This window comes from Acinonyx jubatus, chromosome D2 (assembly GCF_027475565.1).
Source record: "Acinonyx jubatus isolate Ajub_Pintada_27869175 chromosome D2, VMU_Ajub_asm_v1.0, whole genome shotgun sequence".
In the NCBI taxonomy this organism is placed as follows: Eukaryota; Metazoa; Chordata; class Mammalia; order Carnivora; family Felidae; genus Acinonyx; species Acinonyx jubatus.
This window is the reverse complement of record NC_069393.1, coordinates 70,155,104-70,168,555: the sequence shown is the minus strand read 5'-3', so window position 1 is coordinate 70,168,555 and position 13,452 is coordinate 70,155,104. Positions and strand designations below refer to the sequence as shown.

Here is a 13,452-nt window from a genome sequence, read left to right as displayed (position 1 = left end):
ATCGACTATGACTGTTAAGAGCCTCATCTTTTAATCTATAACAACATCCCTTGTCTGTACCAGTAACACGACACTATATTTCCTGTGCACAGGCCTTATCTCCCTGCCAAATGGATGGGAATGTTGTCTTATACACCTTTTTTTTTAATGTTTATTTATTTTTAGACAAAGAGAGACAGCACATGTGTGAGCAGGAGAGGGGGAGAGGGAGAGAGAGAACCCCAAGCAGCCTCCTGTCACACAGAGCCCGACATGGGGCTGGATGTCACAAACTGAGAGATCGTGACCTGAGCTGACATCAAGAGTTGGACGCTTAACCGACTGAGCCACCCAGGTGCCCTTCTACACCCTTATAATCCACACAGCATCATGCCCATGGTAGATGCTCAATGACTAGCAATGGAGGATGGCCCATAACATCTCACTCTGACCTCCACTGACCTTGAGCACAATGCCACACTGCCTTTTACGGCTTCGGGACCTAGATCATAAACTCCATCCTCTGCCCCTTTCTCCACAGTCACCCTCCTTAGACTGAGGGCTCCTTCTAATCTCTGTGTTCACCTCTTCAGCTGCATGACCTCTGCTGTCACTCTACGTTAGACACTCTTTAGACTTCATTATCCCTTAGACCTGGTACACCCCAGCATCTTGAGTTTCCTTTGACCTTGTTGGTTTCACCTTCCCTACCTTCTACCTTGTGGGGCCCAAGTATGCACACCTCTTCCCAGCTCTGTTTTCCGTGCCTTCACGTTGATAGCTTGAAACCAGTTGCTGTGGTAATATTCATACCACATAATAAGCAGATGCTACAAATCACGATTTCCCCCCACCCCAGGAGAGCCAGTGGTTAACCGGTGCACAGTATAACATTGCATATGCTTACGTGTATCTCCACTATAACCTCTAAGCCCTTCTCACCATTGTCCATCACCCCCCATTGCTTACCTTCCTACCTCGTACTCCAGAGTCATCTCTTCTGATCCACGTAACACTGCCCTTCCATGCCAAGTCCTCTGATGGTCTGCTCATTCTCTTTTCTAGACTCTACTTGTGGGCAGCTCAAATGTTCTCCTCTGGTCCCATTCATTCCTCTGGTTACCCACCTCTCATTAACTCCTAATGTGCTCCCCTCGGCTGACATTCTTAACCTTCAGCTCCTGATGCCTGTACAATAGGCAGTGTTTTAAATGTGGTAGACACTGTATTTATTGTCCTGACACGCACATTATCTCCTTAAGAGAGGAGAGAAACACAGAGAAAGACCGAGAGAGGTCACCCGCAGGTCCTTTAATGGCTGGCCCATTGGCCCCTTCAGAATTTTTTAACCCAGGCTTAGCACTAATGTAACCCTTCAGGCAGGGACTTTCATGTGGCATTTGATGCTTTTTTCACTCACTTCAGAATGGAGTCCTTACTTTTGCATCATCGCACATGACACCGAACGTGCCTTGAAGTGTTTACCAAAACAGATACAGCTCTTCCCTGAAAGAGGAAAATCATCAATATTGCCTTTTTTAAAGACTACAAATCTACAGGGAGGCCCTTACCCCCAGAGTAGTGTTGCTCAAGCTTGTTGATACTGAGCCCACAACTGATGCTCAGTGTTCCTCCAGAACATTCACTGAACCCGGGCCTGGGCCAGAGGTGGGGATGGGGAGAAGAAAGGTTATGGAGAGGTGGGAGGAAGAAAGATAGGGCATGAGAAAGAATTATTACGAAGGGCATCGTGCCCTGCTCTCTGGGACTGCTCCACACATGGCTAAGTGAGAGAGCAAACTGAGCTGGGTCCATTTGGCCGGCACAGTCCTTTTGAGGGATTTTATACAAAAATCGAGATTGCCGGCTTTTCCTGAGAAATCTTCAGTGTTGCCTCTGCCAGTCCTGCGTTTCTGCATGGGGACACAATTGGCTGGGAATGAGTAGCAGCTGCCCCTTTAAAACAAGCATGTGCTCGCCAGCTGGAAACTGCCCACAGCCCCCACCTGCCCACCCACCCACCCACCCACCCACCGCAAATTGTTTTACATCCAGCCAAAATCACTCATTTCTGTGGTCAGCTGGGCCTCTGCAGGCACTTGAGTTTGTGATTTCTAGCCCAAAGAAAGCCCTGGAGCTTCCCTATGTTTTAAAAATTTCCCAAAGTGATGTCTTATAGGCTATGGTAGAATCTTAGTATTTTACTCACCTCTGAACCTCCATGGTGCCTTATCCAAAGTAGATGCTCAGTTAACTAGAATGAAGTAGTCACTGAGTTAAATAGATTGAACATCTAGATAGCCTTGCTGGAACTCAGGCTGCTGGAGCATGAGCTACACAATGTCACTGGTAACAGTTTAGGCTTTGGTCTCCAGGCAGTGAAGTCCCCTCCGGATGTTTGTAGAAGATGCACAGGCCTATTGAAGAACAGAAGTTAGAACCAGCTAGGGAAGCTCCTTTTATTGGACAAATTTATTATTGGATCAAGGTTTCAGTGCTTAATAAAAGGACCAGAGCACTAATCAGCCATTTAATCCTTAGCTTGCCACGTGGGCCTCTGTTTCCTCTCTAGAGAAGCAGGACTTGGTGGTAAACAGGCTACATGATTCCATCTCGGCTTCTTCCGGAAGAGGCGGCCGCAAACTAGAGTTAATCCCAGCACCTTCACAGCCAATGTCTTTATCATTAGACTTGTTATGGACTTCAAAATAATTTTTAAAAATCTCTAAATTCCAATGAAAATAATCAAGTTTGCATCCCTGATGGGGAAGAAGCGACAGACTGTGAACCCAATGTTTTCTCACTCTCCTGACCTGTTCTTGATAACACCTGGCTTGGGTTGCCCTGCGCTGGATGACTACTCATCTTCCTGAGCCCTTCCCCGCAGCCCAGACGTGGTGGAAGCAAAAAAAAAAAAAAAAAAAAAAAAAAAAAAAAAAAAAAACCCCAAAAAACAAAAACAAAAAAACAACTCCTGCAAGAAATTAACGAAGACCTCTGTTACCCTGCCCCTGAAGCATCTGCCTGTCCTCAAAGTCACGCACTAGCTCTCCTTCTAATCAGAGTGGAACAAAATGGGTGCCTTTCCTTTTTGGAAGAAAATTAAAAACCAAGAAACTGTTTCTCTCCCTTTTGATGGAACCTGACACCACTGTGCCTATGAACCATCTCCTGTACCGAAATGAAGGAAAAAGAAAACACCAAGGCGCTAACTGAATCCAAACCCCCTCCTCTCCCCGAAGCTACAAAAACAGAACAAAGCAGTTTCAGTTTGGAGCATCTAAATAACCCAAATGGACCCCTTCTCAAATGAAGCTCCTTTTTATACATCTGACAGTGCTGCCCATCAAACTCGATGCCCTGTGTTTCTACAGAGGAATTTCTCCAAAAAGGAAGCAAGAATATTATTTTCACAAATAATTTAGCATACTACCACGGATTAAAATCTGTGAGGGCTTAATTACAATTGCCAGAAACACATCAAGTCAAAATAGGTGAACACAGACGACTTTCTTAGATGAAGACAGGTGTGACACATTTCAAAGCTCTTGAATCACAAAGAAAACCTGTGCCTGAGTTTAAATTCATTAAATAGTTGTAATAGAAAATGATAACTCTTAAATAAATCTTCACTTGCAGCTACTACTTGTCAAGTACCTATTCCATACCAGATGCTATTCCTGACATTTTTTGGAAGTTTATTCCTCGCTGCAAGCCATCAGCATTCCACCGTATACACGGAGAAACCCACTGAGGCAAAGTCATTAAAGGTCATTCGGCAAGCGGCAGCACTGGGAGTTGGATCAGGTCTAACTAATCCTAAAACTTATGCTTTAAATGATAGAAAGCATTTATAATGATGAATTTGGGCAAAGGAGCACAGCTTTGACCACATCCCACAAATTTCAAAGTTTTCTGTTCTTGTTACTTTCTAAATTGTCTGTTAAAGGTTTTGCTTCTCCCTTTTCAGACGTATGTTTTAAAGTCTTCACTTTTTCTTCAATGTATGGCTAAAAGTTGTTACACTGTAAGATCATTAGCTTATTTTGTTTACCATATCTGTCTTGATGATTTCCTCCTACTTGTGAATACTGCCTGTCAAAAATCTACCCTCCTTAGACATTCTGTCATTTTTGTTTCATTTGGGACCAGAGAATTAATGGATGGGACTAACTAATTAAGAGATGGTGAAAGGGTGTGAGGTTTAAACAGACTAAGCAATGAAGAGAACAGGTGTTTGTGAGAGTACAGAGTGTGCAAAATAAAATAAGCGATTTTAGAGGAAGTAGCAAGGCAAAGTTTTAAGAGTTTCCAGGCTTTCTGGTAGCCCTTAACGGCTGTTTATAAAAATACCAATGCATCCTATTTATTTATTCATTCATGTGCCTAATTGTGCAAAACAATATCATACTTCTCCAATATAACACCTAACAAGTCCCATATCAAACTCTTGAAAGAACAATTGATTAAATAAAGTCAATGATCTTTATTTCCATGACCATTGATAAGAACGCTATTGCTGAATTGTACTTTCTCTATATATTCTCTTTATATTTGTATGTTCACTTCTCTGTCTCTCTGCTTACCCAGTGAGGAACTTAAGGAAAGCTACTGTGTTTACCTATCTTCATGTCTCCTGAGCCTACCACAACGCCTGAGGCAGAGTTGACACTCAGTAACTTCTCATTGAATGAATATAGGCATTGCCCGGAAATCCCTAGGGACCACTGGACTGGATCCCAGGAACTAGTTTTGGCTCAGGTCCAGCACAAGTTTTCCAAGCCCTCTGAATACCAAGTGTAAAGCTGCAATGTTCCCCAGCCTGGAGATGGGTCAATTTCCCTAGCCCTGGCCAACCCACTTCCAGCTTCCTCCTCTTCCCCACGATGTCCTCGCAAGCCCCAGGTACAAAGAGTATGAATTATGATACCAACTATTCAGCTACCCTGAAGACATCCTAGTTGAAGGGATGCTTGGACACAGAGTAGGGTACAAAGTGAGACACGTGAAGGGAAAACTGGAGAGGTAGATGGGGCAGTCAATTAAAAAAAGCAAATTCCCTTTGATTTGCTAATGAGCTTGGAGATCACTGGCAAAACTTTGCCTTATAATTTAGGAGATGAGAAAATGGAGACGGAGGGCACACAGATTACTCAAAAACTTTGGTACAAAGGACACGTGTAAAATAGGATAGTAACTAGTGGCAAAACCTGGGTCAAGGAAGATTTTGGTGTTTTGGCTTTTGTTTTTAATGTTTACTTACTTTTGAGGGGGGAAGGGGGACAGGTAGAGAGACAGGGACAAGCATCCGAAGTGGGCTCTGTGCTGACAGCAGAGAGCCTGACATAGGGCTTGAACACAGGGGACCCTGAGATCACGACCTGAGCCGAAGTCTGATGCTTAACCAACTGAGCCACCCAGGGGCCCTTGGCTTTTGTTTTAAACGCTTGGTGATAATGCAGTAGACAAAATCTGGAGCAAAGCGTAGAGCCCCTCACCCTCAGAACCCACACTGAAGGGAGACCATAAGAATTTAAAAAGTGATCTGAAGTCAGCCATGACATAACCTTCAAAGATTACAAGAAACCAGGAGGAGAAGCAAGGGCCTTGGAGAATGTGACTGTACAGTTAAATGTCATTTTGACAGCTTCTTTCTTGGAGGTACTCTTAAGATTATTTGAGTTGTCATTTTCTCTAGGAAGACTTCACTTTAATTATACAAATATTGAATATTTTTCAAGATGAAAATGGTAAAGAATTTGCTTTGAAGTCTTTAGCCTTCAAACACTATTACGTGAAACCCTCATTGGAAAAACAGTGAGGAATATGGAAATAAGTGCAATTCAGCCTCATAAATGAGGAACTGTGAATGTTAATGGTGCAGTTTTAGCACGAACCTTTTAAAGGGCCAACAACGGAGAGGCTTTGTTATTTCAAATATCACAGATCTGAGGGCTCCCTAAGGGAGGTAGTGATAAATATTGGTAAAATGCCTATAAAGACAGCAGGGCGAAAATAAGCCAGAAGTTTGAGTTGGCCATTTATAAAAGCTGCATAACCTTTCGTTTAATTGCCTCTTCGCAGCAAACCAGAAATAAAATCTGAATGCAGAATGTGCTGGTTACCCCGGGTTTTAAAGTGTGATTGCTTTGTTCTCAGCCTGGGGACAAATTAAACCGTGGTCTGCGAGGGGCAGTGTGTCTGTGTGCAGGGCTGGGGGTACAGGGTGGAGGGGAGTCCAGAGAGGGGCAGCTGAATGGGAGCAGTCTGGAATCGTGGCAAAAGCAAGACACACGTAGAAAACCAAGCTCTTCCAGTTTGCAGCTGAGGATCCTGCGCAAGTTACCAAACCTTCCTGAGCCTCACTTTCCACATCTGTAAAATGGTTGCATTACTATCTGACTTTGAGATCTATAGTTATTAGGAATAAAAGACACAATTCATGAATTCAACAAGTACTTATTGAATACCATGGGTCAGGTTCCGGTCTAGGCTCTGGGACACAGCAGTGAACCAACCAGGGTGACATTATAGTGCAAGAAGAGAGACAGCATAGAAAATAAAAGTCAGGTAAGTGGCATGTGAGGTGGAGAAGGGGTAAAGGAGGGTTGAATTGATCAGACATGCCTCAACAGTATCTCCCGTCCCACAGGCTCTTGTTACAGCGTGACTTTGACCCTTATCCAATTTAGAGATGGGTTCTTTGTTTCCTTCCCATGAAACTAGAGAGCTTTGCGATTTCCACCAATAGAACATGCGGCCGCGACGCCGTGTCAGTTCCAAGGCTAGATCTTAGGAGACCTAGCTCCCGTCTCACTTGCTGGAATGCTCACCTGTGGGGCCTCAGCCACCATATAAACAGCCCACTGCCCTGAGGCCACCAAGCTGAGAGGTAGTTCAAATGAGCCCACATGGAGAGTTCATAGGGAGGGACCCGAGACCATGAAGAAAGACACGATCAGCCCCAGCTGCTTGAACCCTGCATTGTTCCAGGTCTAGCCACCAGCTGACTACGACCAGACGAGAGAGAGATCCAGAAGCCAGAAGCCCTTGCAGAATTCCTGAACCTCAGAGACCATGAAAAATAAAATGTTTGTTGAGGTTTTCACCCACTAAGTTTTGGGGGAGATTTGTCACACAGCAACAAGGTCAGCGGAGCCGTGGAGAAGCAGAACAGAACAATTTTACACAAGGGAGAGAGAAGACTTCACTGAGACGTTGGATCGGTGAATTAGGGGAGTGAGGGAGTGAACTAAGATATCTGGGGCGCCCGTGTGCCTGGTGTCTTCAAGCAACAGCAAGCGACCTGATGGTCACTGGAGCAAGGAAGGGGAGGAGCCGGGACCAGCAGTCGAGGTCAAAGACCAGATGGTCTAGGGTCTTGCAGGCCATTGTGAAGGCCAGTTTTTACTGTAAGTTCAGAAGCTCTTGGATGGTTTTGAGGAGAGCAATGACAGGATATGATTTATGTCTTAATAGAAACGCCCTAGATGCTCTGCTAAAATTAGTACCTTGATTATTACTTTCATTACAACATCTCTATAAAAAGCAAAGGTCGGCTCAGTAAGGTGAAGTAATTTATCCTAAGTCACTAAGCTACGAGTGGCAGAGATGGGATGCAAACCCACATGGTCTTTTTCAAGAGACCTCTTCCTAAGGGAATGAGTCGTACAAAACAACACCCTACCGCAACTTCAGGGCTGGAAGGTGCCGTTTCCCTGGTGCTTCTTACGCTTGTGCCTCTTTTAGTGGAGGATGTAAAGCGTGATAGTTACGAACTTGGGACCCTGGAGCCACATGGAGTTCAAGTTCTGCCTTTACCACTTGTCAGCTATGTGGCATTGGGTGTGTCACAACTTTCCGTGCCTCAATTTCCCCGTCTATAAAATGAGGACGACGCACCGTAATGTTAACTAACTGGAATTTCACTAAACACTGAGAAAAGAAAAAATTAAAGGAGGACCCACCTGAAGAGATCGGGCAAGGGTTAGCGGACAAGCATGCCAGGCGCTTCGCCCAGTGTCTGGCATAAAAGTGCTTAACCGTGTCTCACTGGCCATAAGCACAGGCATCCAGAGGCTCCCCAAGTTCTGCCTCCCTCGACTTTACTTAGAAAGTCACCATCCTGCCCTCAAATCCCTGTCTCCCGTGCCCCCCTCCCTACATTCTCCTTCCTTATTGGCTCAACAACACCTTCCCTCACATTATGTTTGGTAGAACTTCCAATCTCATGCTCTATGTCTGTGGGGAAGTAGGTTCTACTTACATAAATGGGTCTGAAACAAAGCTTAGGGTGGAAAGCCTCCACTACAGGGCGAAAATGCCCGAGGTGAGCTAGCGAGATAGTGGAAGGGGATCACGAGTAACTTGTGATACCACCGGCAGGAAATTACTTTCCATCTGACGCCAATATCACAAACTCCACTCGCCCCCCGCCCCCCGCCCCCCGGACCCTTTGCTTCTTACACACACAAGCTGATGATTACTATCTGATAGTTTTCCCCACGTTCACGTGTGTAAGATCTCGTTTTCTTCGCGTTCACCACGTGGGTAATATCTTTTGAGCCCGATAAATACGGAGACGAAAGGCCTGCTCGGGGCTCTTGTCTCTTCCCAGCCGTTAGGCTTATCTCGTGTCACGTCCTGTGTCCGCTCGCTCAGTGGACAAGAGAGAGCTCCAGACTCCTAGTCTGCGACGTATGTCCTGAGGCATGCTGCTTTTTCAAACACTGTGGTTTTTGGCTCCTCTCTGTTACCGCTCTCTCAAGGTCCCTGTAGGGGAAGAAGACTTTAGGGGAGCTTGCTTTTCTCTACCCCCTCCAAGCTCCGCTTCCACTTCTGTTTTGGGGTAACAACCGCTCTTGGGTGTCCTACCCATCCCCCACTCTCCTCTGCTTCTGGAACCTCTTCTCCTCTTCCTGGGTGATTCTAGACTCTGGCTCCTGGCCTCTGCCCCCAGTGGTACTCTGGAGGATTTCCAAGATCCCCGCTAATCGTATTCCCCACACTTTGGCTCCTAGCGGGCCCAACTCTCCCTTTTTCACCACTTTTCTCTTGGCCTCCTGCCTGTCGCTTCACCGCCACGATGATCGTATTGCTCTCGTTGCTTCTCAGAGCTGCTTCATCTCTGTGACTGCTAGTCTGTTCCAGCTGTTGTAACAACACCTATGCTGGATGGCTTCCATGCAAAAGACACTTCTTTCCCTCGTTCTGGAGGCCAAACAGTCTAAGATCAAGGTACCTGCAAATCTCGTGCCAGATGAGAGGCCCCTTCCTGGTTCATGGAAGATGGTCTTCCTGCTGTGGCCTTATGTGGCAGGAGGGGTGTTCTTAGTGTTCTGTAAGGTGCTAATCTACTCATGAAGGCTCTTCCCTCCTGTCCTAACCACCTCTCCAGTGTCCCACCCCCAAATACTGCCACTCTGGGGATTAGATTTCAGCATCTGAATTTGGGAGGGACGTAGTCTATAGCAACCATCCCTGGGGTGGAGGGAGGAACACTGGCATTGTTGCCTACAGATTTGAGCAGCTCACTTGCCCTTTCTGAGCCTTCCCTGAACAGACAGGAGCCAGGATGTTTTTCGGGGAGCTTAAGTCCTAGCTCAACGTCTGACCTTGAGCAAACCATCTGAGCTTTCTGAGCTTTATTCATCTTCAAACTGCAGTGGCTGGAGAAGGGTCTCGGATGGTTCCTACAACCATGAAAACTTTATGTTCTCTAGGATTGAAATTCTATCTTTGATTCCTGCTCCTCCTCCCTGGTCTCCTACTTCCTCACCCTGACTGGAGCAGTTTTGATTTCTTTTTTTTTTTTCTCATCACGGCTGACAGTTTTCACCTTTGGTCTTTCAACGTCCTCCCTATTCCCTGTGCTGAACCCTTGTTAGCCCACTTAAAGTTACCCTTTCCCCAGCTGCTTTTGTTGTTATGACCTTAATGGCTAAAACCCTCAGCCGTTTGTCCTCCAACACAGCTCTGAATGCTCCTTTACAACCTAGCTCAGGGGTACCTCGCTGGAAACTGCTCTGGACCCCCTTCTCCCACTACCTTCTTTCCATCTCTGTCCCTTCCTCTGTTTTATCTCCATCATTGCTCTCATGCCAGGAGATAGTCTATAGTAACTTTGAAACCCAGGATGCTGTAGTCCGTTCTGAGTCCCAGGTCCTTGGTGAATGGCTATTCCTTGAACGAAGAGATCCCAGCACAAGAGAGATACGACAAGAGTACATGTGCCGTTAGGACCGGTGCTGCTAGGCTTGCATTCTGAAGAAAGACCAAACTTAGAATCTCAATCCCCTCATTTTTTCTTTAAGCTTATTTTGAGAGAGAGAGGGAAGGAAGGGCAGAAAGAGTGAGACAACGCCAAGCAGGCTTTGTGCTGTCAGTGTGGAGCCACATGCAGGGCTTGAACTCCCAAACCACAAGATCATGACCTGAGCCAAAATTAAGAGTCAGATGCTCAACTGACTGAGTACCTAGGCACCCCATCTCAATCCTCACCTCGTAAAAGGCCCATTAACGGGACCTCTCCTTTAGAACACCTAACCAGGGGACCATGCTCTGTATTTCTAGTGTTGAATTCACCCTCGCTCCTAGATGAGCCCCTTTTGTGACTTACTTTTCAGGAAGTGTTATCTTCTGAAGGCTCGTACCTGGGAACCAGCTTTGCCTTCTGTCACTGTCTTTGTCTCATGTTGTGTCCTCCCTCCTGGACTTCCCTACTGGATTTCTACTGGGTCCCTGATTCTCCTCTCACACCTGAATACACCTTACAGATTAATCTTCCGAAAGTTCAGTCCTGATTGTGTCACTTTTCTTCTTAAGTCTTTGCTGCCTGATAAATGATACTTAAACTCCTCTGACTCTCATTTAAGCCTTGCATGATCTCATTCTAATCTCCCTTTCTTAGATCGATGGTCCATCAGTGGAAGGAAAAAAATACTATCCTCAAAGTTGTGGGTCTTCAGCTGACTCTTAAAAGATGGCTAGAATTCAGCTTGGTCTGGTGGTCAGAGCTACGACATAGATGTGAAGATTTTTTTCTAAAGAAAAATATTTTTGAGAGCGAGAGAGCAAACAAGGGGCAGAGAGGGAGACCCAGAATCCAAAGCAGGTTCCAGGCTCCACGCTGTGAGCACAGAGCCCAAAGTGGGCTCGAGCCCACGAGCTGTAAGACCATGACCTGACCTGAAGTCGGACGCCTAACCCACTGAGCCACCCAGGCGCCCCTAGATGTGAAGATTCTTAATCACGTTTCTGTCGTTTACCGTTTGAGTAAACTGGACAGCCACTTCACGTCTCTAAATCTTAATTTTCTTAATTAAAAACCAGAGTTCTGACAATTCTCCTAGATTCTTTTGGAACCGAAAAGCAGAGAAAAGCTCCCATGTGATATGGGAGCACAAAGTCCTTGCCTTCATGTAGCTAATCTATTTGGTCAACAAAATCTAGTATGATCTACTTTGTTCACTTTTTTTTTGTCTTAGAGATTCTGTACAGGAAGTAACAATCTCCTTGGAGAAGATCTTTTTGTCTTGTTAATGAGTTTCCTGGGTGGTTCTGTAGCTTACAAAACTGCAGGCAAGTAGGGGCCTGTTATCTTAGGCTAAGGTTTTATAACCTGGTATTTTGCCTCTGGTTACAAGAGTTGCCTCCAGCTATGCAGGATTTTGGGAAGGGGAGGTGTACTTATTTGCGAACAAGTAAAGGATCTGCTGTGGGGGTACACGGCGTCCCTCCCAAAGAGGTGTTCAAGTCCCAACTCCCAGAACCTCGGAATGAGAGTTTACTTGGAAATCAGGTCATTGCAGATGTAATTAGTTAAGAGGTGGCCATCCTGGAGTATGGTGGGTCTTCAATCAAATGTGTCTGGTGTCCTTATAAGACACAAGGGAAGACTGTCATGAGATGGAGGCAGAGGTTGAAGTATTACAATCCAAGGGGTTCTAAGGATTTCCAGCAACCACCAGAAGCTAGGACGAGGCAAGAACGATTCTTCTCTACAGATTTCAGAGAGCATAGCCCTGCCAACACCTGGTTTTGGACTTCCAGCCTCCAGAATTGTGGGAGAATAAATGTCCGTGTTTGAAGCCACCCAGTTCTTGGTGTTTTGTTATAGCAAACCTGGGAAATTAATACAGGGACGGACCTTCTAAAAGTAAAAGAACTTCACCTCTGCTCCCCAAGATTTTCTGTAGTTAATAAAAGTAAAAATATCCCTGAAATAAAATACAGTGAAGAAGGGTGTCGAGAACTGTGGTCCACCATCCCACTGGCCTGGAGGAGGGCTCTGGTGCCACATGTGGTCTAGGCTGGAAACTCCTATAGTTTCAGCCACTTCTGTGTAGTGTGGGTACTTTGCGGGGGGGGGGGGGAAGCGCTGACCGTGGGTATGGGAACTAAAAAGGACGGTTTCCCAGGAGTAACCATCAACTAGTATTCTCTAGAACTCTACCAGATACTGATGGCTAGAATTCATTCTAATTGTTCGATGCCCATGCTTTACCAATACTTAAATATCTGGGTATCCTACTTGCTGTAACTAGTAAGTTAAACATGGGACACAAATGCAGTCTGAGCAAGAAACTGGCTTGGCCAGGGTAACCCTATAGAGTGCACAAAGGTCCACAGATTGACCCAGAATGAGTTTGTGGAAGTGACCTCCTGCAGATGACAACGGTTCCCATCTTTCTCTCCCTGATATTTGGAAATATGATTGACACCATACAGACCAAGAACTCAATCTCCTGGGTTGGGAAAAGGCAGTTCTGAAGAAGACCCTGCACTTCCTACTGATGAGGGAAAGTGGAATTTAAGCAATTAATTAGACTAAAACCCCTTTTATATTTCTATCTGTTCTGCAAGTTGAAAAAGTAGGTCGTAATGGCAAACACGGAATACAGTGAACAACAAAACCATCTACTTGGCTCTGAAGGATGAAGTGCTCCAGGAATAACAGAAGAGAAGGTCTATTATTGGAAGGTTTAAAAGCGATTTTTTTTTCTTTTGAGACCTGTAGTCCAGTTTGTTGAACCAAATCTCTGAATGGACTTCAAACAAAATCTCTCTTCGACAGAAGTGAAGCTATTACTCAAAATCAACCAAGAGCAAAAGAGCCGCATTACAGCAATGGAAATTGGTCAGCTGTTTCCATGCAGAACTGAATTCAGAAAAATACTCATTTTCTCAGCAATAGCTTGTCATTAGCTATAAGTTCTGCTTGGTAAAAGTCAAGTGATGCTACCAGTGCCACACGACATGGATATAAGATGCAGTAACCACTCCTCCGCAAGCGAAAGAGACAAGCCAGCAAAAAGTGATTGAAAGAATCATTTGCATCCCCCGAGTACTCAAGATTGGCATGACGGTGCTTAGCTCTTCGTGCCACCTGCTTCGGCTGGGTTGCTGGTGGCATCTGCTGAGAGTATTAGCATTGTGGATTTTCTGTGTTAAAGTGGGAGCTGTGTGTGTACA

General features: G+C 45.4%; 1 long non-coding RNA gene across 1 annotated transcript; it reads right to left on the bottom strand.

Annotated features, from left to right (window-relative positions):
* Nucleotides 1–492: 492 nt before the first annotated feature.
* Nucleotides 493–2,632, bottom strand: LOC128312603 (uncharacterized). Its single transcript, XR_008292087.1, has 3 exons — nucleotides 2,189–2,632; nucleotides 1,400–1,485; nucleotides 493–774 (listed from the first exon to the last, which is right to left on the bottom strand). It is a non-coding gene; the product is annotated as an uncharacterized LOC128312603 (long non-coding RNA).
* Nucleotides 2,633–13,452: the final 10,820 nt, after the last annotated feature.